At 40.4% G+C, this 26,607-nt stretch overlaps 1 long non-coding RNA gene across 1 annotated transcript; it reads right to left on the bottom strand.

Annotated features, from left to right (window-relative positions):
• Nucleotides 1-19,324: 19,324 nt before the first annotated feature.
• LOC143415094 (uncharacterized) lies at nucleotides 19,325-20,697 on the bottom strand. The gene is made up of 3 exons (XR_013095699.1): nucleotides 20,608-20,697; nucleotides 20,418-20,488; nucleotides 19,325-19,423 (listed from the first exon to the last, which is right to left on the bottom strand). It is a non-coding gene; the product is annotated as an uncharacterized LOC143415094 (long non-coding RNA).
• Between the last annotated feature and the right edge of the window lie 5,910 nt (nucleotides 20,698-26,607).

Genomic DNA, 26,607 nt, shown 5'->3' with positions numbered 1-26,607 from the left:
ACGTCGAGCCACTGCCAACACCTCAAACCGGCACGTCCGATGTGATGTCACATTGATGGATTTCATGCTTTTAATCACCAGCTAACATTTCATCTTATTCAACCAGGATTATAGTCATGCCACTAGGTGGCGCTCTAACCATTATTGACAAATAGCATAACAAACATTTCCAAGCTCGAGTCTCATCACACCTGCGACCTTTGGGAGAGATTGGACATTGTGTTTTTTAGTGACAGCAGATTACTGCTTTTTGCGAGTGATTGAAACTCTACGTGCCGCCATGACCACCCCGTTTCCCTGAACGGAAAAAGCTTCACAATTTAACATCACAAAGGTCTTTAGATTCTACACACTGAAGAATGCTTCAATATGATGAAATCCCTTGGAGGAGTTCGTCAAAGTATGAGGCCTGAAAAGGGGGGAAAATGTCATCAAAATTACACATTAATTTTAAAATGGCTGACTTCCTGTTGGATTTGGGATATTGCTCCAAGAGACTTTTTTGTACATCTTGATATCTTACACAAGCTTACCAAGTGTCAGACTCATAGATAAAACACAGAGCAGGGGCTGATGTTTTGAAATATTGTAGGGGGCGCTGTGGAGCCATTTTGCGCTATTCAAGGAAAATGGTTACATGACAACAAAGCCTTCATCCATTTGGAGGTGTGTGCCAAATTTAAAGCCTCTATAAACTTTCCAAGCCCCTCAAAAGCCACTTCATCTTTCATGATGAACCGCGTTGCCACCAGGGTGCGCCGTTCAGTTTAAAGTCACAATTTTTGCACTGAAGCATCACGAGGGACTGATGGTGATATTCACCGCTTTTGAGGTGGCCACGATCAACCTGTGAAAATCAGTACAACAAAGTTAAAGCCATGACATTTCCTGTTGCCACTAGGTGGCGCTGTCCGTATTTCCGACAATGGGCACATCAATCTGTTCAGGGCGGGTCTGACATCATGCCTGTAAAGTCTGGTACTGATCAGACTGGATTTCATTGAGTTATACTAATTTGTTTCTTCATGGCGTGACATCAAAGTTCGCCATGCTGCTGGGGTCACACCCTTTCGTGAAAAGTCACAGTTTTCACTGTAACCCAAGACCAACTCCTTAAGGCTTTCCTGGAGAAATTTGAGGCTGCAGATGTCACCCATCACAATACTGTACCCCAAAGTGTAAAACATGACATTTCCTGTTCCCACTAGGTGGCGCTGTCCCTGGTGTCAAATATGGCAGTTGAAATATGTTCAGGGGTGGAGCCTTATCATATGTGTTCACTTTGGTCAAGGTCAGAAAATGTATGACAAAATGAGAGGCAATAAGATTTTCATGGCGAGTCATCGAAATTCGCCATGGCGCCACGGCCTCACCGTATTGTGAAAACTCAAAAGCTCCACAATTTAACATGGCACAAGGGTGTAGTTGACACTGACCAAATATGAAGGTTATGAAATCAAACCCCAAGGAGGAGTTCGCAAAAGTTCGAGGCATGGAAATGGCAAAATTAGAGCCAAAATGTCACCTTCTCTTCCAAATGGCGGACTTCCTGTTGGGTTTGCGTCAATGGGCCCACTGACTTTTTTGTTCGTCTTGGCATGATACACATGTGTGCCAAATTTCATACATGTAGATCAAACGATGTGGTCGTAGGGCTGCATTTAACAAGGCATAGGTGGCGCTCTAGAGCCATTTCCCAGTGCTCATATGTAAAACCATTAAAATACAAAATTTTTCACCAGACCTGGCATGTGTGCAAAATTTCATGAGTTTTTGAGCATGTTTAGGCCCTCAAAAAGGCCCTTGTTTCGCCTGAATAATAATAATAATAATAATAATAATAATAATTAAAGCTGCAAGCAGCGTTACGAGGGCCCTCGCACCCCCGGCGCGTCGAGCCAAGCCCAACACCTAAAACCAGCACCTCCGATCTGACGTTTGGGAGAGATTGGACATTGTGTTTTTGAGTGACAGCAGATTACTGCTTTTTGGCGAGTGATTCAAACTCTAAGTGCCGCCATAACCACCCCGTTTCACTGAACGTAAAAAGCTTCGCAATTTAACATCACAAAGGTCTTTAGATTCCACAAACTGGAGATTGGTTCAATATGATGAAATCCCTTGGAGGAGTTCGTCAAAGTATGAAGCCTGAAAAGAGGGGAAAATGCCGCCAAAATTACACATTAATTTTAAAATGGCTGACTTCCTGTTGGATTTGGGATATTGCTCCAAGAGACTTTTTTGTACATCTTGATACTTTCCATAAGCTTACCAGGTTTCAGACTCATAGATGAAACACAGAGCTGGGGCTGATGTTTTGAAATATTGTAGGGGGCGCTGTGGAGCAATTTCGCGCTATTCAATGAAAATGATCACATGACAACAAACCCTACATCCATTTGGAGGTGTGTGCCAAATTTCAAGCCTCTATAAACTTTCCAAGCCCCTCAAAAGCCACTTCATCTTTCATGGTGAACCGCGTTGCCACCAGGGTGCGCCGTTCAGTTTAAAGTCACAATTTTTGCACTGAAGCATCACGAGGGACTGATGTTGATATTCACCGCTTTTGAGGTGGCCACGATGAACCTGTGAACATCAGTACAACAAAATTTAAGCCATGACATTTCCTGTTGCCACTAGGTGGCGCTGGCCGTATTTCCGACAATGGGCACATCAATCTGTTCAGGGCGGGTCTGACATCATGCCTGTAAAGTCTGGTACTGATCAGACTGGATTTCATTGAGTTATACTAATTTGTTTCTTCATGGCGTGACATCAAAGTTCGCCATGCTGCTGGGGTCACACCCTTTCGCGAAAACTCACAGTTTTCACTGTAACCCAAGACCAACTCCTTAAGGCTTTCCTGGAGAAATTTGAGGCTGCAGATGTCACCCTTCACTATACTGTACCCCAAAGTGTAAAACATGACATTTCCTGTTCCCACTAGGTGGCGCTGTCCTTGATGTCAAATATGGCAGTTGAAATATGTTCAGGGGTGGAGCCTTATCATATGTGTGCTCTTTGGTCCAGATCGGAACATGTATGACAGAATGAGAGGCAATAAGATTTTCATGGCGAGTCATCGAAATTCGCCATGGCGCCACGGCCTCATAGTATTGTGAAAACTCAAAAGCTCCGCAATTTAACATGGCACAAGGGTGTAGTTGACACTGTCCAAATTTGAAGCTTATACGACCAAATCCCAAGGAGGAGTTCGTTAAAGTTCGAGGCATGGAAATGGCAAAATTAGAGCCAAAATGTCACCTTCTCTTCCAAATGGCGGACTTCCTGTTGGGTTTGCGTCAATGGGCCCACAGACTTTTTTGTTCGTCTTGGCATGATACACATGTGTGCCAAATTTCATACATGTAGCTCAAACGATGTGGTCGTAGGGCTGCATTTAACAAGGCCTAGGTGGCGCTCTAGAGCCATTTCCCAGTGCTCATATGTAAAACCATTAAAATACAAAATTTTTCACCAGACCTGGCATGTGTGCAAAATTTCATGAGTTTTTGAGCATGTTTAGGCCCTCAAAAAGGCCCTTGTTTGGGGTGAATAATAATAATAATAATAATAATAATAATAAGAAACGGAGCAGATACAATAGGGCCTTCGCACTCTCGGTGCTCGGGCCCTAATAAGAAACGGAGCAGATACAATAGGGCCTTCGCACTCTCGGTGCTCGGGCCCTAATAATAATAATAATAATAATAAGAAACGGAGCAGATACAATAGGGCCTTCGCACTCTCGGTGCTCGGGCCCTAATAATAATAATAATAAGAAACGGAGCAGATACAATAGGGCCTTCGCACTCTCAGTGCTCGGGCCCTAATAAGTAATCTAGGGGGGATTGTCAAGACCAAGGCAATGGATACTGCAGATCCCAGAGATCATCAGACAGGAGGAGGATTAAGTACTGAGAAACAAAATATTACTTCTACAGCACTTGTGTGTGTGTGTGTGTGTGTGTGTGTGTGTGTGTGTGTGTGTGTGTGTGTGTGTGTGTGTGTGTGTATGTGTGTGTGGGCATGTGTGTGTGGAAGATAAAGCTACAAACCTGGCTAATACTAGTTTTGCAAAGAGAACGGTCTGGTTTGTTACAAAAGTGAGAAAGCCCCCCAAAAATTCTTCTCTCGGTGAAGCCACCTTATTATATATTCTGCTTCACCATGTATGTTGTATCTACTGGTGGGCATATGTGAGAAATTTTACATTATACATCTGCCAAATGATCATTGAACAACTGAACTGATGAGGGCAGAGATGCCCTTTTTGCCAGGCTGCGCAAGTGTCAATGTGAAAGGTTAAATATCTATCCAGAGTAAGGTCCTTGGACTGTGTTTTACAATGTAAAAAGGGCCAAAGGTGAGCCACTACATGCAAAACATGACTGACAGTTTTGCATTTAGTTGTTTCTATTTAGCAGGTATGCCCTGTTCTAAGACTGGCTATTGATTGCACACATGTGGAATGGATGGGGTGGAGATTTGAGACAGTATATTTAACAATCAGTAAGTCAAATAAATCATGAAATAAAGGAGCTGGGGTTTAGGTGTATTGCAAAGTGGCTTGCAGATATGTATCAGTTATGGACAGGTTAAAGCAAATGAAATAGCAAAAGCTACACTGTATGGAAAAAGCACTTTCTCATACCTATTAATCTTTGTGTTGAGGTGTTTTCAGCTATGTGCTTTTTTTTAAGCTATTTGCTTACCTAGACCAACAATAAGATCAGCCGAATTGCCATGATCACTCCTGAGATTGATTTTGTGGCCTATCTGAATGAAGTCTGCATGAATAATTATAATCATTACAAAATCAGCCTAGAGATGGATATAAAGAGTTACCAAAATACTCAAGTCTGTCTTTGTAGTAGCAGCAGGTGTCTCCAAGACCACGTTTTGCCATGACAGACAGGAAGACAGAAAATTGAACAACTGGTATAGAAAAAAATAATGAAAGAATATAAACTATCTGCACAATGAAATTTCATTTTAAATTTTCTTTGCTGGCCCTAAATTATGTATTTAGAAATTATTAGCTATTTTTTGGGCATGTTTTTGTTTCTAAAGGTTGTTTTCTTAAGTAGCATCTTCCACATTTTCATGTTTGCATTGCTTAAAAATTACTCTAAGTCATAATATACAACTGCTGGTTCCATGCAGAGCCTTAACAAACTGTTGCCTACGGGTTGTAGTTGTGTACTGTTGCCAGGGTCAAAAATATATGAAACACCTGTGGAGAAAACTAAAGTCTTGACATACCAAAGCTTCTTCTTCTGATAAACCAAAGCTCCATCGCTAAATACCAGTGCTATTTCATCAGGGCAAGCAAGGCAAGTAGTACATGTCTTATCAAATCCAGAAATATGGATACATTAAAATGTGCCAAAGTAAAGCAATCTCTGTTGTTTCATCTTAGAAAGCACTTTCATAACTGTCTCTACTTGCTGTCAAAGGTAACACGTTAACGTGCGTTAATCCATTGTCACGATTAACACGATTAAAATTTTCAACGCAATTAACCCATCTGGAGCGCAGAATGACTCAAAATCCCTGAAATGTCACTGTCAACGTATTTCGAGCAGTTTGTACAACATTTGTCTATTCTGCGCTCCAGTTAACGCTGTAACATCGACAGCCCTGCTTTATATCTATTTACAGTGGGGCAAAAAAGTATTTAGTCAGCCACCGATTGTGCAAGTTCCCCCACTTAAAATGATGACAGAGGTCAGTAATTTGCACCAGAGGTACACTTCAACTGTGAGAGACAGAATGTGAAAAAAAAAATCCATCAATCCACATGGTAGGATTTGTAAAGAATTTATTCGTAAATCAGGGTGGAAAATAAGTATTTGGTCAATAACAAAAATACAACTCAATACTTTGTAACATAACCTTTGTTGGCAATAACAGAGGTCAAACGTTTACTATAGGTCTTTACCAGGTTTGCACACACAGTAGCTGGTATTTTGGCCCATTCCTCCATGCAGATCTTCTCGAGAGCAGTGATGTTTTGGGACTGTCGCCGAGCAACACGGACTTTCAACTCCCGCCACAGATTTTCTATGGGGTTGAGGTCTGGGGACTGGTTAGGCCACTCCAGGACTTTCAAATGCTTCTTACGGAGCCACTCCTTTGTTGCCCGGGCGGTGTGTTTTGGATCATTGTCATGTTGGAAGACCCAGCCTCGTTTCATCTTCAAAGTTCTCACTGATGGAAGGAGGTTTTGGCTCAAAATCTCACGATACATGGCCCCATTCATTCTGTCCTTAACACGGATCAGTCGTCCTGTCCCCTTGGCAGAAAAACAGCCCCATAGCATGATGTTTCCACTCCCATGCTTCACAGTAGGTATGGTGTTCTTGGGATGGAACTCAGTATTCTTCTTCCTCCAAACACGACGAGTTGAGTTTATACCAAAAAGTTCTACTTTGGTTTCATCTGACCACATGACATTCTCCCAATCCTCTGCTGTATCATCCATGTGCTCTCTGGCAAACCTCAGACGGGCCTGGACATGCACTGGCTTCAGCAGCGGAACACGTCTGGCACTGCGGGATTTGATTCCCTGCCGTTGTAGTGTGTTACTGATGGTGACCTTTGTTACTTTGGTCCCAGCTCTCTGCAGGTCATTCACCAGGTCCCCCCGTGTGGTTCTGGGATCTTTGCTCACCGTTCTCATGATCATTTTGACCCCACGGGATGAGATCTTGCGTGGAGCCCCAGATCAAGGGAGATTATCAGTGGTCTTGTATGTCTTCCATTTTCTGATGATTGCTCCCACAGTTGATTTTTTCACACCAAGCTGCTTGTCTATTGTAGATTCACTCTTCCCAGTCTGGTGCAGGTCTACAATACTTTTCCTGGTGTCCTTCGAAAGCTTTTTGGTCTTGGCCATGGCGGAGTTTGGAGTCTGACTGTTTGAGGCTGTGGACAGGTGTCTTTTATACAGATGATGAGTTCAAACGAGTGCCATTCATACAGGTAACGAGTGGGGGACAGAAAAGCTTCTTACAGAAGACGTTACAGGTCTGTGAGAGCCAGAGATTTTTCCTTGTTTGAGGTGACCAAATACTTATTTTCCACCCTAATTTACGAATAAATTCTTTACAAATCCTACCACGTGGATTCATGGATTTTTTTTTTTCACATTCTGTCTCTCACAGTTGAAGTGTACCTCTGGTGCAAATTACTGACCTAGGTAATTTGTCATCATTTTAAGTGGGGGAACTTGCACAATCGGTGGCTGACTAAATACTTTTTTGCCCCACTGTATATACTGGCCAATACAGAAGGACACAAATGGAGTTGGTCACTTGAGTATATGAGGTTTTAGTAACTTGGCCCTTTTTTCAGACCTGGAGGGTCAGAACATTCAAAAATCTTGAGTAATCTGAGCCCAGCATAAATAGATATTCTTCAGAGAGGTAATAAAGTGCGGGAAAGACTAACAAAAACATGATAATATCCATTGATGCATGTCACACTCTTCTGATTAAATTTGCTGGTGCACGTAAAAACTGGACGGGATTAAATCATATCCAATATAAACAGTTGACCTGAAATAAAAATTTCAGTGATGGATTGAAAAATGTGTGCATGTAACCCTGCAAAAGTAATCAAGATTCGCTTTTATGCCATTCATCATCGGATGGCGACCAATGCATAAGACAACAGCCTCAAATTTAAAAAAATTACAGAGACTTACGAAACTGTTTTCTTTTTAACACGTATTCTCAAAGAGCTTTGTAGAAGATATGAGCCATGAAAGCATTCCTGACAAAACATTGTCAGAATGAAGCTGAAGTTGACAAGTGATCTTACAGTTTGCCCTTTCAAATAACTACATGCTGACAGAAAGGGCTCTATCCATCAGAAGCTCTTGCACCTATCTAGGTGACAAAGGTTTGCTTAAGCATAAAGTGATGAATATGTCATCATTTGAATTTCTTCCATGATTGCACAAACAAAACAATTCATATCTCCATAGGCAGGGCAACATTTGGACGAGATGAAATATTAAAAAAATGATAACTGTCACAGCCTGGAGGATCAGCAGTGCACTGATCAGCAGTTTCTGCCTTTCTCTTTCTTGTTCTCTCTCGCTTGCCTGGGCGGAACTTATTGCGGGTTCACACCCTCCGCCCACACCCCACCGAGGAAGAAACACCTGAGCCTCATTAGTGTGGCCAGCATTAAAGCCAAGGAGCGACTGCTGTTCTTCGCTGGATCATTGTGTGTGACTCGCGTTAGTGAAGTCAAGCCTCAGAAAGTTTTCGCTCATGTCTTAGTGCTTTTGTATTAACAAGCGTTTCTCTGTGTACAGACTCCCTGGACTGTTTCCCATGTGGTGAGTGTCGGAGAGAGAGACTGGTCGCGTGTGTGGATTGTTTGAAGAGGAACAAGTGCTTTTCCCCTGGATTTCCCTGGAGCCCCGTCCTGTCACCTTTTTGCATATAGCACTGTCCCTGCACCTTTTGTATATACACCCGGTGGACTTTGTAAAAAAAAATTCTTGTGTGCATCTGAGTCCTGCGTGTGAGTCCTCCACATAAACTGTAACATCAAGTGTTACTGAATGTGTCGGTAGACTACCAATATTAAATAAAGGTAAAATCTGAGTGAAAGCAACTTCCATAGCATTTCCTCATTTAAATCGCATTAGTTGTATTGAACAAATTGCCCCATGGTGCAGAGGAGTTCTTTGATACGTTACAACAGAGAGATGTTAAGATAAATGTCCAACGTTCTCAGTGCATTTTTGAGTTGCACTTTGAAGCTGCATGTCACCACACGCAGTAGATGTTCAGACAGATTCCCCATGTCTTCAGTGCCTATGTGCAAGGACTTTGAAGCTGAGTTGCTATTGAAAGACAAAGCCTCACTCCCAACACAGCATGTCACTTTTCCGTGTTCGCACCCATTTATGTTTCAAAGGGGTTTCATGATAGAGTTACTCTCAAGTCTGTGGCAATATTCAGCCTGTTTGAAGTTTCTCCTAGCTCTTGTTGCATTTCTGTGTGTAAGTCCATCACACAGTAAGACAGGCAGAGTGAGACAAATTACTTAAGTTTTCCTTCCTTGCGGATGTCATTATAAAGAAATGTGTATATATACAAATGAGAGACCTCAAAGAGCGCACAAAAAAATAAATATGATAACGGAGCAAAGGATATTAAAATTTCTCTTTGGACAATGGGGTTTTTTTTGTTTATTTTTTAATAGATGAAAAAAACCTCTTTTTTTCTTGTTTTAATGATCTAGCATAGGCATTGTCTGTCTTCTTAACCCTAGAACACTATCGCTAAAAATAGTAACACCATCACTAACGCCGGGTGATTTTTACCCAATATAATATACCCAACAAAAAGTACTTGTCATCAAAATATATAAAATATATGACAACACATGACAAATTAGAGTGGTTTTCTTTTATTTTCAGTTGTGCCATATCTAACAAAATGGAAAAAAAAGTTTCATGGGGGGACCCTAAAAAATGCTCCAAAATTTCTGGAAAATTAGCAGTTGGAGAACTAAACAAAAATATAATGATGCTGGAAACTTGGTCTTTGGTCCACCCATTCCTGGGATATTTGAGTCTTCCCTGGTGAAGGCACAGTCTCCTTGACACGCGAACAGCTGCAGGAGAGAGAAACAAAAAATGGCATTTTTTGAGTGGGTAAAAATGACCAGTTGACTAAAATATTTTTTTACCATATGAATTCCCTTGGAAATCACCACTTGTTGATATTTATTCATAACTACTGCACTAAATAAGGATAACATTCAAATTCCAGGACCACTCTTACTTACCTATTCCTTATATGCAGTCGGTACACACAGGGTAGTAATGGCGTGGACACACCCGTCGACGGCAGACATGGCACCTGTATTGCGTCTTCCTGTCCAAGCCTGTGGGGCAGTCAGCACACCTCACTAAGGGACCACTGCTTTCTGCTGCCACTGGTCCTGCCTCACCTTCAAGAGTGCCAGGGGTAGGGATGTCGAGCACGCTACAGAGCAGGACTCTGAGTTGACGTGACAGATTTGAAGAAGGGAGCCTCTGCTCTGCCCATGGTTTGATGAGTGCCAATGCCAAAGCCTGCATATAAGGCCTCCTCTGCATTTGGTTGTCACCTCTCTTCATTACATTCTCATTGTGAATGATCCATGAGTTTATCACACCAGCATTGACCATGCCATAGAACACGCAAAGGGGCCATCTCTTGGTTTTTCTTCCACAACCATAGTGAGCGCAGATCTGGTCAAAATTATTGACACCTCCCTTTGTTTTGTTGTAAAATTCAATCACTTCAGGCTTACGAGTGGGTCCTATGCTTGGTTGTGTATGCATGGATGACAGCAGCAGTACAAACTTCTTTTTTGAAGCTTTGTCAGGGAAGGACACCAAGGTTAATTCTTTGGTAAAGAGAAATGCACTGGAGCCTGGCGGTGATTTTCTTTAACTTTCATCACTTGTGGGATCTCCCTTTTGTTTGTTTTTATTGTTCCCACTAAGGTCATGCCACATAACATAGCTTTTAGATTTAAAAAAAAGAAAAGAAAAAGAAATCTAATCAGCTAATAATTGCCAAGTTAAACAAACCTTGCCTATGTGTTACTCACTAGCTGGGATGCCAAAGACACTAAACCTGCAACAGGGTGACAGCTGTAGTTGAAGAGGGACAGTAAATATGGTGAGCCTGAATGTTGTCACCCTTGAAATGCAGCAAGATCACCTGATTTTATACACTAACATTATCACCGGGTGAAATCCACCCAAAACCTACTTTACCCTCTATCACTTTTGCCGGGTGAAATTTACCCGAACACATGCCTGTAGGAAAAAGCGGGATTTGGGGTAGGGAAACACCCACGCCTTCAAAGACCTCAAAGACAATGCTGAAGCTACCCAGGGACCCACCACACTCAGACAAACGCAACATATTGAAAATTATGTAAATACATTTGCTCGGGTGAAAATCACCTGGCGATAGTGTTCTAGGGTTAAGGTTATTATATATATAACATTGCATATATATATGATAAATCTAGCTTCCAGGTCTCATAGTGAAACAAGTGCAGAAATCCCTTAAGCCTAAACAGTCTTTCTAACTGACCTCAGTAAACTCTCGACATATTGTTTTATGGACTCAGTTGCTAGTCTTGGTGTTGAAGAAGCTATATTTGGAGTATAGTTTGGCGTATAAAGTTATTAGCTAATGCTGGCAAGCCATAAAATCTATATTACAGCACACAAACACAGATCCCTGCTAATTATTGCTAAACCAACAAAAGATTTGAACTTCACTCACCAAAAATGAACAAAGTAAAATTTTTTTATGTTGTAAATATCTGCATTTAAACATGGCTGACTATAGCATTTTGACTTGGGCTAGCCTCAAGTGGCCCCTTATTTCTGTCAGACAGATCCATCTCTTACATCCTGTTTCAAAAGAGAAAACACTTAGTGAGGTCCCATTGTAAAGACTCATGCTAACTCAAGTGGTTACGTCCTCCTTTTTTAAAATATGCAGTCTGTTCAGTTTATCTAAGCTAACCAATGCTTACTGACCTCTGAATTTTCTATAATGCCAGTTTATGATTGGGTTCAGTGATATATATTAGTTATGATATATAGTTCTCTATTCTATCTTTTTACAGTAGCAGTTGAATACATGAGATGTTCACTCTATCAGTCTAACTTGAATGTTGACTCAGTGCTGCAGAGAATGAAGGATTCTGAAGTCCTCGCCATGTGTCAAGCTTGTCAGTTTATACGTAATAATTGCTGGAAATTGCCATTTGGATTCTAGATGCTTCAGCAGATCCATATTTGCCTATGGTATACTTATTGGTAGGGATGGGTACCGGTGTCCGGTGCCATGATGGCACCGGTTCTGACATAAACGGTAGTAACCAGACCGAAAAGCAGCGCACATTTCGGTGCTTTATTTCGGTGCTTTTTTTTTCCTGAGCTGTGATACACTTCTAGCCAATCATTTTACGTTTCCCAGGATAGTAGGCGGGGCCAGGTACGTACGTTCAGTTAGAGCAGAGCTACAGATTAAAAATGTCCAAGGCGAAGCGGTCAAAAGTCTGGCTGTACTTCACAGTAAAAGATGCAAACTCAGCAGCAACAAGTGCTTTAAGCTGATACTGTGATATTGTCAAAGGAGGTAACACCTCGAATCCGATGAAACACCTGGCGACGCATAGCGTTTTTTTTAAAAGCCGAGAAATGCGCCGTATTTGATAGCTTGCTGCGAGACCTCACACTGTGCACGTTGGGTGGGTTGCCAGTTATCGGACCGGAGCAACATCCCCCAAAAACCCGAAGAATAGAGTCCTGGCCCCTAGCCCTGCCAGTGTAGCAGAAATGATGAGGATGATGATGGCAGCAGAAGCCGTTCTTTTCTGCGTGAGTCGCTTAATGTTGTCCGTGTGTAATTTACGTTGAGTAGGCTAACCACGTTATTACATTAATGCATTTAAGGTGAACTAGCAAACATCATCATAGCTACATGCGGCTGTCCTCTTGTTTGATGGCAGATACTCCCTTCACCCTGGACAAAAAGGCTAAAATGACCAAAGAAAAAGTGGAAAACAGCTAAACATGAGCGGTTTTTGGACAAAGTTTGTGTTTTTTCCATTGTTTAAGCACTGCTTCCAGCCAAGAGTGATACCATATATGCCCCATAGCTGCAGAAAAGGCTAACATTGTTATCTTTTTACAAAAAATAAAAAATAAACAGCTGAACATGAGAGGTTTTTGGACAAAGTTTGTGTTCTCCATTCTTTAAGCACCGGTTTGAGCACCGTTTAAGCACCGGCACCGTTTCAAAAGTACCGATTTGGCACCGGTATCGGATAAAACCTAAACGATACCCATCCCTACTTATTGGTTCCCGTGGTTTTTACATTAGATGGTTATAGTTCATTTCAGTGAGAGAATGAGATTTGCTTATGCTTTTGATTGCTCTCTGCTGATAGGCTTGTCAGCGCCATGACACTTTGATGGTATTGCTGCACAAACTTTCGTGCTAACCCAATTTCAAAGGTGGTCTTTGAGTAGAAATCACATTAGTGCTAAATGTAAATCAATAAATTAAGAATGTAAACAGCTGAGCTCATGGTTAATCACTGTCTAATGGCCTGGATTCATCAGACTAAGTAGTAGGCTATGGGATTTTTTTTCTCCATTCTGTTTGAGCTGCTTTCCTCAAATTAATTATACCAATTGTGTACAACTATACATTTTCACCTGGTTAGTATAACCTAATCAAAGTCTTAAAATCTTATAAGTATACGACGCATTTTGGTCTCTAATTTGTAAGATAAAGTAAGTAGGCAGCTACAAAACAGCCAAAGCTGTTGGATGAACAGTTTAAGGTGTTCCATAGTGGCTTTATTATTCAGAAGACTACATTTTGTATTGATAATCTAACTAGCACCACAAACTGGGAGCCATTTCCAGGTTAAAAATGCAAAAACAGTTTAAATATCCAAGTCATTGAACTGACTATATTCAGACATTTCCATATGCTGCCCTTGTAGCCTTGAAAACAAACCAAAGCAAAAAATATATATAAATGAAAGTAAATAAATAAAATAAAAACATTATCATGCTTCTGTTTACTTTCCTGAAGCGGATGGACATCAATTAGCCCCATTGCAAGCTGTGAGTCGGTGACCCTTGCGTCTGTCTGTTTGCCCTGAGCCCAGGCGCACCCAGACCTGCAATATGTTGGCATAAAGACAGTCTGTGTGTTTGTGTGTATGTGAGCGACACTCCTCAGTGTGACTAGAGCCCAGTGTTTTGTCTCTTTTTTGGCATACATTTTATATGAAATTTCTTGCCAGGAATTCATACTTTCTTAATTTGTGTGTGTGTGTGTGTGTCTTTGTGTGTTTTTGGAGATTATCTATACCTACACACTTCTTTGGCTCCAAATATGTGGGTGCGTGGTAAAATTCAATCATTTTTCTGAAGCTAATGGCGATAAAGGAGACAGTGTTTGTTTCGAAAAAGCCATCTCTGTGTATGAGGCTCTCATCAAAAATAGAACTGCCTTTCATTCCTTGTAATTAGAAGAGGTTGGATTTGTTGAATACCCTCATCCATTAATACGGGTTAGTGTTTGCTTGACAATAATGAAAACAGTGAGGGAAGATCAAAAAGCATGGAGAAGGTCCTCAACTTGAAACAATCTCCCTTTGATGTTCCCAGATACATGAAAATCAATTGCGCTGGTAGTGAGTAAAGTGTGTAATTCCTTTGATTATTTCAAATGTCAAAAAGTTACCATCGTTGTGTTCCCTAGCTAAATTAAATGATAAATCAAATGAAAGATAATATGCCCTTTTTGCTCAGTAAATCTGACCCACTTTTTACTGTTGCGCCATGGGAACACAACACACTCTTAATCTCTCAGATTAAAAGCTCATTTTAATAATCATATGACTGACAATGCAAATTAATTAATGCATTAGTTCTCACAATTAACACTGTCCGCTTGTTAAGAGATGATGTACAGTAACTGCCTTGTTTCTGTTTAGCTGGCCTTTTTTAGTATTACTGTTCTTGTATAGCATGACTTTAAACTAATTTTGTTTAATTAAAAGTGCACAGTACAGACCATGACCCATGAGAAGAATCATACTCAGCCTAAGATTTAAGAATAATTTAATTCTGTCTCACTGCAAATGTACATATATAATAATAATAAGAATATTTTATTTATCCCCTAATTTCTAATTTCTGTCTTACACCAGCCAAATGATATTAAAAGCGCTCTGAAAAAATCGTTTGATTAAAAAGTAAATACAAAAAAATTAAGATTAATAAAATGAATCAAGATCTTTAAAGGATACAATAAGAATATTACATCTAAAATGATTGCAAGCATTGCAGTATTAGATGATAAAGATTTCTGGTATTTGTCCTTGTACCTGTGGAACTGACAGAGATTGTGATCGGGCTCCATTAGTACCCTCTATTCACCACACCTGATGGAGGAATCCAAACAATGTCTTGATTCAAACTGTATTCAAACAGCAATAGTAAGGCCAAATTTGCTTTCTTCTTGGACACATTCCATAGTTGACCATTCAATATGCATGCCACAGAAGCTTTACTTCACATTAGCATGTACAGGATCACACAATTTTAGATTGAAAACAGTGCAACTGCTCCATATTTCTTCTTACTATTTAGATTAATGCACCTGTCTGACCAAAGCGTGTCAAATTCAGGTATGGTCAGACAATAATCCAGGAAGTATAGGTTTCGCAATGTGTCATTGGAATGCTACATGAAGCACAACACTGTGTACCTTGTGAGTTGTAATTAGTTCACTGAAATTGCCCATTATTATCCAAGCACGTTACATTATCCATGATGACTTCTGGAACACCATCAGCACTGATACGCCATTCATAGCTTTTCTGTGATTACATCTCTCACTCTGGGAAGCACAACTGTAGTACAATCAGCTGGTGAAGAGTCTACATTTCCAAGAGTATAATATTGCCAAAATCTAGTAGTAGCCTTATAAAACCCCGAGACCCACAAATCAAAAAGCAAATATTTCACTTTTCCTTAAAAAATCATCACTTGATCACTTGATCCACCTGTCTTAGGTAATTATAGGCCAATCTTACCCATTATCTCCAAAACTTGAGGAGCTATAAAACAGCTAACTGATCATCTGCAGAGGAATCGTTTATTTTAAGAGTTTCAGTACAGATTCCGAATTCATTAAAGTACAGAAACAATATTATTGAAGATTATAGACATATACCATATTTCCCGGACTACAAAGTGCACCTGAATATTAGCCGCATAAGCTAAAATCAGGGGAAAATCCTGTTTTGTACATACATTAGCCGCACCTGACTAAAAGCCGCAGGTGTTTCAATGTTGACTTATCATATGTAAGAGAATATGCACAAAGGGAATTGTCAGGAAAGAAATGGCTGTTTGGAGACACACCCCTTTTATTAATATTTTGAAAAACAAGTTATGGGTACATATTTGCATAACTTTTTAGGTATATGTACAAGTAGTGGTAATTACAAGTACGAAACATGTACTGTGCTTCATAAATGGGTAACAAATGTAGTACATAACAATAACCTACAGCACACCAGAAAAATAGATTCAGACTACCTTTTAGGCTCAGGTGCAGCGACACGGCTTTAACAAGAAGAAAAGTCAGTCATTCACCACCATCTTCCTGCGCACTAAAACCACCAAAGTCCTCTTCTCCAGTGTCGGAAACGAACAGGCTCAGGGTGGCTTCATCATCCACTCTCAGCTTCTTTCCATTGTTGTCACTTTCAAAACCAAACAAATCCTCGTTGTCAGTGTCAGAGTCGAACACCCTCTTAAGGGCCGTGGCGGTGTCCTCCTCTCCATCATGCAGCAGTCCAGCCCTTCGAAATCCGTTGGTGATCGTGGACGTTTTCACACTTTTCCACGCTGTCAGATTCCACCGGTGGAGTTGAGCATAACTTGCTTTTTGCAAGTTTATCGCCGCTAGTTATCCACGCCTCCTGCTGAACGCGTAGCGCTACTTTGAAGTTTGTTTTTTGCGCTACTTGTACGGCACTATGTTGCCTGGCGGATGGACATGTGACCAACATACCACTCTTGAACCCCGATACTGTGTGTCTGATCACATGCCCTTCCGCCAGGCAACGTAGTGCCGTACAACAGCGGAACAAACAAAACAAATCGTCTTACGATATGACAAAAATCATGGACAATCCATAGAAAAGCCGCACCTGACTAAAAGCCGCAGGGTTCAAAGCTTGTGCAAAAAGTAGCGGCTTATAGCCCGACAATTACGGTATATATATATCTTCTTATTACCTATGACATTGGACTCATCTCCATTTGCTCCGCTAGAAACAACTGAAATGTAAAATTCCAGCCACTAAAGGCCATCAGTCTTTAATGTGCTTGTTGGGTAAAATTGGATGATGTCACTACAGAAACAAATACAGTCTACGTGGATTTTACTGCCCTATGCATTGCCAAGAAATTGTCCTCGATCATGAACTGGAAAAATAAAAATAATCTTAATTCTAACCAATATAGAAACTGTCAGAGATTTACAGTTAACAAACAGTCAGGTGAATAAACAACACTGAGACACTTGTGTAGGTTAACGTGCTGCACGGGTGAAAAGCTCAGAGCGAATCACCACGAACTGCAGTATTTGTTTATTTTTATAGGTTACATCGTCAATATGCAAATATAATCACATTTCCTGTTACGTTGGTCCTGATGCTGTCTGTGTGTAAGCTGTGTGTAAGCTGTGTGTGTGTGTCACAAAGTATGTGTGTTGCAAGTCAATTTCTAAGAATAATATAATGCAAGTCAACTTCTGCGGATATGTATTCCTGTACTGGTCTCTTGCGGTAAATGCCAGTGTCACAGGGTCAGCTTCCTGTTTCTACAGAAAACTGTGTCTGGTGAAATATGTATAACATAACTTTTGAAGCATAAGCAAATAAAACAATAAAAACTCCCTAACAGAAACCATCTAATAGATCACATTAGTCTCGATACAGCCTCTGCCACCACATTAGCTCAATCCCTCTGGGCTCCTTTGATCGGCTCCATCACCAAGCGGGGGTCGGGGTCGTAGTTTGGTCCTGTCTTTGCTATTGTGGTTGATGTGGAGGTAGGGATGGGCTTAGGCCATCTGGAGAGTCCCTAGGCACGTTTTCCTCTGGAGGGCTTAACCGGGGGTTGTGGTCATGACCTGGTTAGGGGCTCTAGTGGCTCTTAGATGGTGTTGGGTCTGTCTAGCACAGGCCCACCGCTGGAACGAGACAATTTAACTACACAGCAAAAGCATTGAACACCAAGTAGGCAAAGTTCTTCGGGTCACTCATACATTAGGGAGACCTGCCTGGAGCCAAGTGTCGTTCCACCACTTGACCTCCGTCAGACTCTCACCCAGGTTCCCCATAGCACTCCTTTTATTGTGGTAACATGAATATGCATAGGGTCATTAGCATATAACGTCTTACATAGGTATACATGTGAACAAAGAATACTGTGTGTGTGTGTGTGTGTGTGTGGGGGGGGGGTGTCAGAGTGTGACCCCATAAAGACTTCCCTAAACCTGCTGGTCTGGAAGTCCAGCAGTTCATCTAAACAAAAGGCACTTAGACTAAAACAGATATAGCTGTGTTTATCCTACCATAAAACAATAAGACAAGGTACGACCTCTCTCATGCTCCCAGAGTGCTCTGGAATGCACACAAAGTTTGCAGACTATTAAGGATCAAACCTCTACCAATCTAAAACTAATTATAAAACTCCAAGCATATATAAGTAGATATTTCTAAGCATAAATGACAATCAACAATACAAAACCTAGCAGATGGTGTTTCCCTCGTGGTTGCATGCAGCAGGGTTGGGGTAGGGTCTGTGGTGGCATACGTAGGTTACTGGCCTGGTAGCCTGGCTGCCCCTGGGCGGGTCCAGGGCGGGTGTGGGGGCTTGGGGTTCTGGGGGTGCTCGCCTCCATGCTGGGGCTCTGGCTGGGCCTTGGGGGGCTTCGATCCTCGTTGGTGTGTCGCCGAGGTTGTGGGAAGGTGGTTGCACGGGGGCTCAGCCCTGGCGCAGGGGGCCTCTGGTGCATCGGCCAAACTGGAGGGCTCTTCAAATGGCATGGGGGTTGTTTCATCCTTGCAGGAGTTCACTCTGCAGGTGGGGGAGAGACATAGGAGAGGTGGAGAATGGACTTAACCTGGGTGTCTACTGTCTTGTCTAGCCTGGGAGATGATTGAATGATGGGGTGGGTACAGTTTCCTCTTCTCGCTCCAAAACACCCACCCATACTTGCAGGGCCTTGAGCTGCAGGTGTATCATCGCGTCAGGTCGGGTCTCAGAGTCCACCTCTCTGGGAACATCTCAGGCCCTCCAAAGCAGGGAGGCCTATCTCCCCTCACCACACTCTCTGCCGGTGGCTGATGCCCTCAGGTGTCGGTGCGTTGGTGATTCTTGGTATCCGGGGCTGGGCGCTCAGGCATGTACTGGCCCTCTCCCGGTGGCTGCTTGGCGGGGACTGGCGCCCGTGGCTCGGTCGAGCCCCTTCCAGGGGGTGGGGGGCCCTCAGGCCTCCAGCCTCTGGGCCTGTGGCTCGGTTCACTCTGGCAAAGCTGGCTGCCGGCAGAGCCCGCGGGCACGCCACTGCAGCCCCCTCTGGCTTCTGCTCCCTGACTGCTGGGCGACCCCTCGTCTGGGGCTCTCCTCAGCTCTTCCCAGGAGGGTGGCACAGATGCCCCTCCAGTGGTGCTCCTTGGGCTCTCGTATTGTGGGGCCTCTGGATGTCTGGGGCCTGGATCTCCTTCATGCCTGCTTCATGCCCTGGGGGACGGGACTATGGTTCTCCATACCCTGTAGCAGATTGTTACATGGAGAACCCTTTTGAATACAAGCACACTGATCCACACATGTGTGCACACAAGTGTACACACAGGTGTTCACTGTTCACAGACACAAACTACATCTTTCTTGGCTGCTACCTCAAAGCTAATTGTGCGCTGTTGGTCCTGCGTACTGGACAACAACATTCAATATTTAGTATTTACTGTTATTTAGACTTAGCTAGATTAAAGGGATGGTTCTGTGTTCATTATGTTGCTCTCTTTTTTTGCTTGTGTTCTCGTTTTTTCTTTTTTTTTTCTCTCAACAAGTGACCAGGGAGATTTTCTTCTTTTTAAGTGTCCTTTCTTACTGTCCCTCTTCCCCTCTGTTTTTCTTTATCTTCATCTCTCTTTCTTTCTATCCCCCAGCCATGTCCCATATGTAACAACTGAAAACAAAATAAAATAAACAATAACAACAAAGGTCGATCAAATAGACCAATACGGCATGGCTGTGAAGATCCACATGGCAAAGTAAATCCATTGGGTATCTTTCTCGGCCTTCAGAGATCAATTCTGATGGCTAAAGAACCAAAGGGGACAGGCAAAAAAAAAAAAAAAAAAAAAATATATATATATATATATCTATATATATATATATATATATATATATATATATATATATATATATATATATATATATATATATATATATATATATCCAGAATCAAATTTACAATCTTTCCTCATATACAATGTCTTGAATAATCAGGCCCCATCTTATCTCAAAGATGCACGTGGCTATTGGACTGTTACATTCTCGGCCTAGGGGTAAATTGAACCCCCCCCACTCACACACCACCCAAGAAAGAGCCAAAATAAACAATTTCCAAAATACTATGCAGCCATTTACTGAATTCAGCAGTGAGCATTGCCAAAATAACAAACGAGAAAATTTCTAAAGGTCCCTGAACTTCCCTACCAAAAAAACAGAAAAAAGTCCAACCAAAAAGTAAGTTGCTTACCTAATGTTCTACTTTGGAAAACCGGAGAAAACTGGGTTCAACAGAAAGGGCTTCTTACTCCTACAAGGCTGCTGCAGTGGACAATATATATTCAGTGAAAGGGGTACAAATTACTACTTTACAAAGCTATTCACAATTATTTACAAAGATAATGTTCTAGCTCCAGACACACAAATCAACTTATACTTACTAATATACCAGTTGGCTAAGTTTCCAGACAGAGACACTCAAAGCAACAATCACAGGCTATTTGTTGGGTGGTGGATGCAAGGAGTGAGGAGTGAGGTGGCTGTCATCTGGTGGTTAAGAACTTGCTGCTCAATCAATTATCCAATCGTGAAACAGGAATGAATTCAATCCAACCACTCAGCAGGCACTGGTCTCCATCAAGACATGAAAATGTCCACACCTGAGAGAAAGGACAGAGAGAAAACCCCACAACCATCCTCTGGTGGGAGGAGTTACACACAAACACACATATGACCCACATGATCTTGGGTCATAACAGGACATTTAAAAGTAGACTGGGAGGACAGACAGACACCCTTTCTGATTTTAAAATTAGGATTAAACCTTTCGTTTTTAATAAAGCGTATAGATAGGGCCAGATCACATGACCCTGAACCCTCCTTTCATTACACAGCAATAGATCTAAGCTGCTTAAGGCTACCCATGATGCAAAGTGTTTCTTCTTCACTGACCTCTTTTCACTCACTCTGTGTTCATACACTGTGTTTATACCACTTTGTATTTAATCATTAGTTATTATTACATTGTGCCTCTCTTCCACAGTGGGTCTTTTGTCCTCTCTCCCAACACTGGACCTCCAATCAGTCATGGCAGATGGCTGATTCTCCCTGAGCCTGGTTCTGCCTGTTAAACGAGAGTTTTTCTTTTCGCTGTCACCAAGTGCTTGCTCATAGTTGTCTAATTGATGGGGTTTTCTCTGTATTATGGGTCTTTTGTTGCGACATAAGGTAGAATAAAATCTACTTAATAAAAATAAATCACGTAACAACAATGGGAGCAGCAGAAGGCTGCCACTCAATAAACAAAGCACCGAGGAAAAAAACCATAAATATCTATCTATCTATCTATCTATCTATCTATCTATCTATATATATATATATATATATATATATATATATATATATATATATATATATATATATATATATGCATAGGGACATTTGGAACCCTTGTTTGTCACAAACAGCATGACGCAGAACATGGAAAGCACAGCTTCCTTAATGTATTACAGGCATGCATCATGTTCTTAAGAGGGAATTAAATTGGTATCTGTACAGAGCCATGTTTTTTTTCCTTATAAAACACACACACAGAGCACACAACTCGACATGTGACAGCAAATAATCAAAACGAAATATGTACTAAAAAATATACAAGCTACGTCAGAACTCAAAGCTGTTTTTATCATCATGAGCTCTGGAAGAAAAACAATGCTGGGAGAGGCAGAAAAGAAACAACAAAGAACACACATGATTGAGAAGAATGGTGATGTCGGATGAGGGGCATGCGATAAAGAGATACAAGCAAAAGAATGCTGAAAGCACTGCGGTCTTCTGCCAGGCTGAGGGATTCAAATTAAGGCTGCCTCATTCATTGAGAACTCATTCCCTAGCCATCACAACCAGCACCTGTGGCTCTCATGGGAGGGGTGACTGAGTGAGGGGAGGGCAGGCAGTCTTCCTGGTAAACATCCACTGTGCGGCTTTGTTCAGCCTTGATGCTGTATTTAAAGCACAAATCTGGTGTGGTCTGTTGACTGCATGACATGTAATGATGGGCTTTGTTGTGTACTCATTTATTATCTTGGGAATATTTCCACTTGGTATTCTTCCAGGTGTTCATTTAGGTCCGAATTATATTTTTTTTATTTTAAAATAATGTCAATTACAGTAAGTAAGGGTGCTTTTTCATTGTATAAGAACATTTACTTTTTGCTTGAATACATAATAGTGGTATTTAAATAGTGAAAGTGGCTAAATAAGTCTTGAATGCATTTAGGCATGCTTTTTATTTTAATGCAATGAGATGTGGTCAGTTGGCCATTGTGTTTCACATTATGCTTTTTTTCTTTTAGTTATCTATGTCTTGATATTTTGTCATTTGGCTTTGAAGTGATTTCTAAATACACTTCATTATTTCTTTTTTAATGTTATTATTTAATGGAACTATTGTACACATGTCATACCAGCCTGTATGCAACTGGAATAGAACAGACACATTTCCCACCAGGTGATGGATCACACATGATCTTAATATATCCATGGGATAGCATGTTCTCCTTCACTACATCCATGAAGCTTCTCTGTGGTCTTCCACTTCTTAGTTTTATTATCCTCCATATCCTCCATATTATCCTCCATATTCAGCTGACATTGTTAGACAATGTTTGAGGAAACATTCTGTCCACACTTTTCCTAAAATGGCACCTATCCCAACAAACAAAAAAACAAGATTAAAAATTGTATTATTCAAGTACCCAGAAGACCCTTTGTTTTTTGTTCTAAAAACATACACTGGCTCTATGCCTTGTATTGTTAGAAGACCTGAGGATATCTGGCATGATGCTTTTGTATCATGATACCTGAAGAGGTCTAACCCCTGATGCTATGTTTTTGAGAAAATAAAAAATAGTTTTTCATTTGTGTAATTTATTTATGTATTATTTCTTACTTGTTAACCCCTGCAATTTAATCCATCTGAGAATAATTGTTTCAAAAGTCTACAACAGTAACCAAGACAGAACCAGAATCAGAACTAGATGATAGTAGCACTAAAAATCTTCATAGACCTGCACTACACTTATTTTTTAATTCTACCAAAGTACAATATTTAGATTGAGAAAAGTTTAGATAATTATTTAGCCTTGTTGTGCAAATAAGCCTGCATAACTTAATAAATATAGAATTTGAAAAGTAACAAATGGTATCTAAAAAGAAACACTATAGGTACTAGATACATGTTCTGATGAGTTTTGGTAAACAACCATTTGACTAACATGTGTGTCTCACCTGCTCTTGTTCCATCTCTGTTCTGTCGTCATTCTCTCTTTCCCTCTTTGTGCTGACAATCAAGCCAAACACCAACATCATCAAATATACAGTTGAAACCAGAAATTTATGTACTCTTCAGATAAAAACACAAACACTTTTTTAATTGTAACATCAAATCAGACTAAATGTTTTTTTTTTAGATTGATAAATATAAAAAACATATTTGTTAATTTTAAGAGTAAAGAGAGAAACTATCTGTATTTCTTAATTGTAAATGGCACCAAATTGTATTCAAAATTGAGCCACACTTATGGAGCTCCACAATTCTTTTCCTGGTGTTTTGGTTGACATCTCTTGATTTTCCCATGTCAAAGAAACAGGCTCTGTGTTTTGGGGGAGTCTTATATGCATCCACAGGTGTGCCACCAGTTTACTCACATGGACTCTACTAACCTATCAGAAGCTTCTTCAGCTCAGAATGGAATCGTCTGGAGTTTTCTTATTAATTAACAACAAACTTAGTGTATATGTACTCCTTAATTTGATGAAAGTGATTAAAATAGACAGCTCCATCTTTTTATTCTGACATTTAACTAATTCAAAAGATATTTCAACATTTATTTATCTAACACAAAAGTTTACTCTAAATTGATGTTTAACAGTAAAAAAAAGTTTTTATGTTTTCTCCCTAAAGTGTATGTAAATATCTGGTTTCAACTGTGAATATACTGCTGTGTATCAAAATTCCTCTTGTTTTGCATAGAAATATACTGAACAACATACAAAGCATAATATATAAAATAACATCTACCTGAGTTTTTTCTTTGAAAGAAGCTCCTTATGTCCATTGTTGTGTTCATCAGTACACAATTGAAACCGATTTAGAGAGTTTGTTTAGCCGTGGAGGGTAACAACTGAAAATATGAAATGTAAGCTAAGACTCTCTAAAAAATCAGCATTGCTGTTCGGCTTTTTATTTATCCATTTGTTGATTCACTCGAAGAGCAAGTAACGCAACCAAGTGATCAGTTTGATATCAATCTTTTGTGATACACCGTCATATTTACATTATTAGTTCAGTACGAATGATTTGCTTTGGTACCTGGTCAAACTTAAGCTCTCCTCTGTCTGCAGCAAACTCGCAGGCAGCAGCTTCTCCCCCCTTGCTCACATGGGTGCTGTGCTCAGTCGCCCAGTGCCTGAGCTCGGATCATACCAAAATTAGGGGGAATTTACGACAGTGCGCTCTGTGCTTCGTGTGTTGTTTTTGTTTCATACAGTTGTCAGTCAGGCATCTAACTAACAAATTACACTCCAAAAGACCCCATGCTTCTGAAAAAATGACCCGGGCTTAAGCCCAGTAAGCCACCCCCCCACTCCGCTGATGGTTGACTCCAAATCTCCCGAACACTATGTCGATTTGAGAACGCAAGACCAAAACAGCGAGACCGAGACCAAGACAAAAGTCCGTCGAGACCAAGACGAGACCAAGACCACGTAAAAGTGGTCTCGAGACCAAGACCGATCTCGAGACATCCAACTCTACTATAGAGTTAGTGTTTAGGTGTAGCATAACACAGTGCAACATAGTATAGAATAGCATAGTATATTAGTTTTTAATATATTCATTTTGTTTTCTTTGCTTTTTGTAATTTAATTTACGAAGTTTGCAGTCAGGTAAGAACAAGTGCAAAGTGTAGATTGTTGTTATTTGTTCTGTTGAAACTCATTTACTCTTGACTTTTTGTGGCTTCATTCTCTTTCGCTCAACAATAATTTTTCTTTTTTAAAGATACAGTATGTGTTGAGGTCAACTTGAAATAAAGACAGATGTGAATTGTAAAAGTGAGGTCAGAGGTCAAATGTGACAAGATATTTGGATGCAAACTATAATGTGAGATTTTTAATCCCCACCAGTATCATTTCCTAAATGCTGTCAATACAAACAAAGGAAGTAGAATTTTAACCGCCTAAAACCTGGACTCTTTCATGGCATGCATTTTTAATTTCTCTGTGCCATTTGGGCTGATTGGGACCTGATAAATGTAAAAACAAAGAATTACCTGATATTCTTTTTTTTTTGTACCCGCTTTTTGTTTCTGAGAAAAATGAGATCCACATATGAGGACATTCGTTTTAAATTTTGATAGAACAGTGGCAGTATACTGTCCTCGTAAGTGGATATTAGACCTTTGTAGAGCAAAATTTTGTATTTTGGTCTAGACAACCCTAAAATGTGATGTCCATATATGTGGACGCCAGGTCCTAGGAGGTTAAAGATAAAAGACATTTTTGTTTGACCTTATTTGACCTTGACGAAGCATGATATTTAGAATCTCTATAGATCATTCCCTATATGTTGTCAACAGAAAAAATCAGAGGTTGAAACATAGTTTTAAATAGTTTCTATAGCATTATTATCAGTTTAACCTTCAGATGAGTCTATTGACCTTGACGGAGAGGTCAGAGGAAAATGTGATATCATATTTTTAGTTTTTTATATGGTACTTTCCACAGGTTGACAATACATATCACACTTGTAAGAAACACAATTTCAAGGATATAAGGCTTTTTGTCAAATTTAGACCAATAAATCAGTAAGTTGACTTTGAAGACCTCAGTGGACGTAAGCCAGATTTCAATGGATTGTAAGCGTGAGACAACATAACATCAGAATTCATTCAAACTATCGTGTTTAGAGTCAAAACATAACCTCCTTGGCAGAGGTAATGATTCCACTCGATATAGGGCCAATGTAAAAAGCAGCTTACCTTTTCATGTAGGTGCAGTGCACATATGCATATATACAGAGATATTAATGTACCTTAAAAAACAAAACAAATATAGACACATTTTTAACACCTAGTCAACAACATCTGTGCACAGATCTACTGTAGTGTGTGCAGATACTGTTCAAATAACTTTTAGGGTGACTTATCACTGAGAAGGACTTCAGATGTGAGGTAAACACAGTGATAATGAATAAAGCATGCATTGTTAAAAGGTCCTGTCAACCCATCACATCATATCATGATACTTCTTGCAATTCATCTCTTTTGACACATTTATTGGACCTTTGTTCCTATGGCAAGAGCTAAGCTTTGACAGCATCCCTGTCACCTGCAGCTTTATTTATTTATGTTTTATCAAAACAAATAAACAACAGCTTT

The sequence above is a fragment of the Maylandia zebra genome, linkage group LG23 (genome assembly GCF_041146795.1).
Source record: "Maylandia zebra isolate NMK-2024a linkage group LG23, Mzebra_GT3a, whole genome shotgun sequence".
Classification (NCBI taxonomy): Eukaryota; Metazoa; Chordata; class Actinopteri; order Cichliformes; family Cichlidae; genus Maylandia; species Maylandia zebra.
This window is presented reverse-complemented; position numbering and strand designations above follow the sequence as displayed.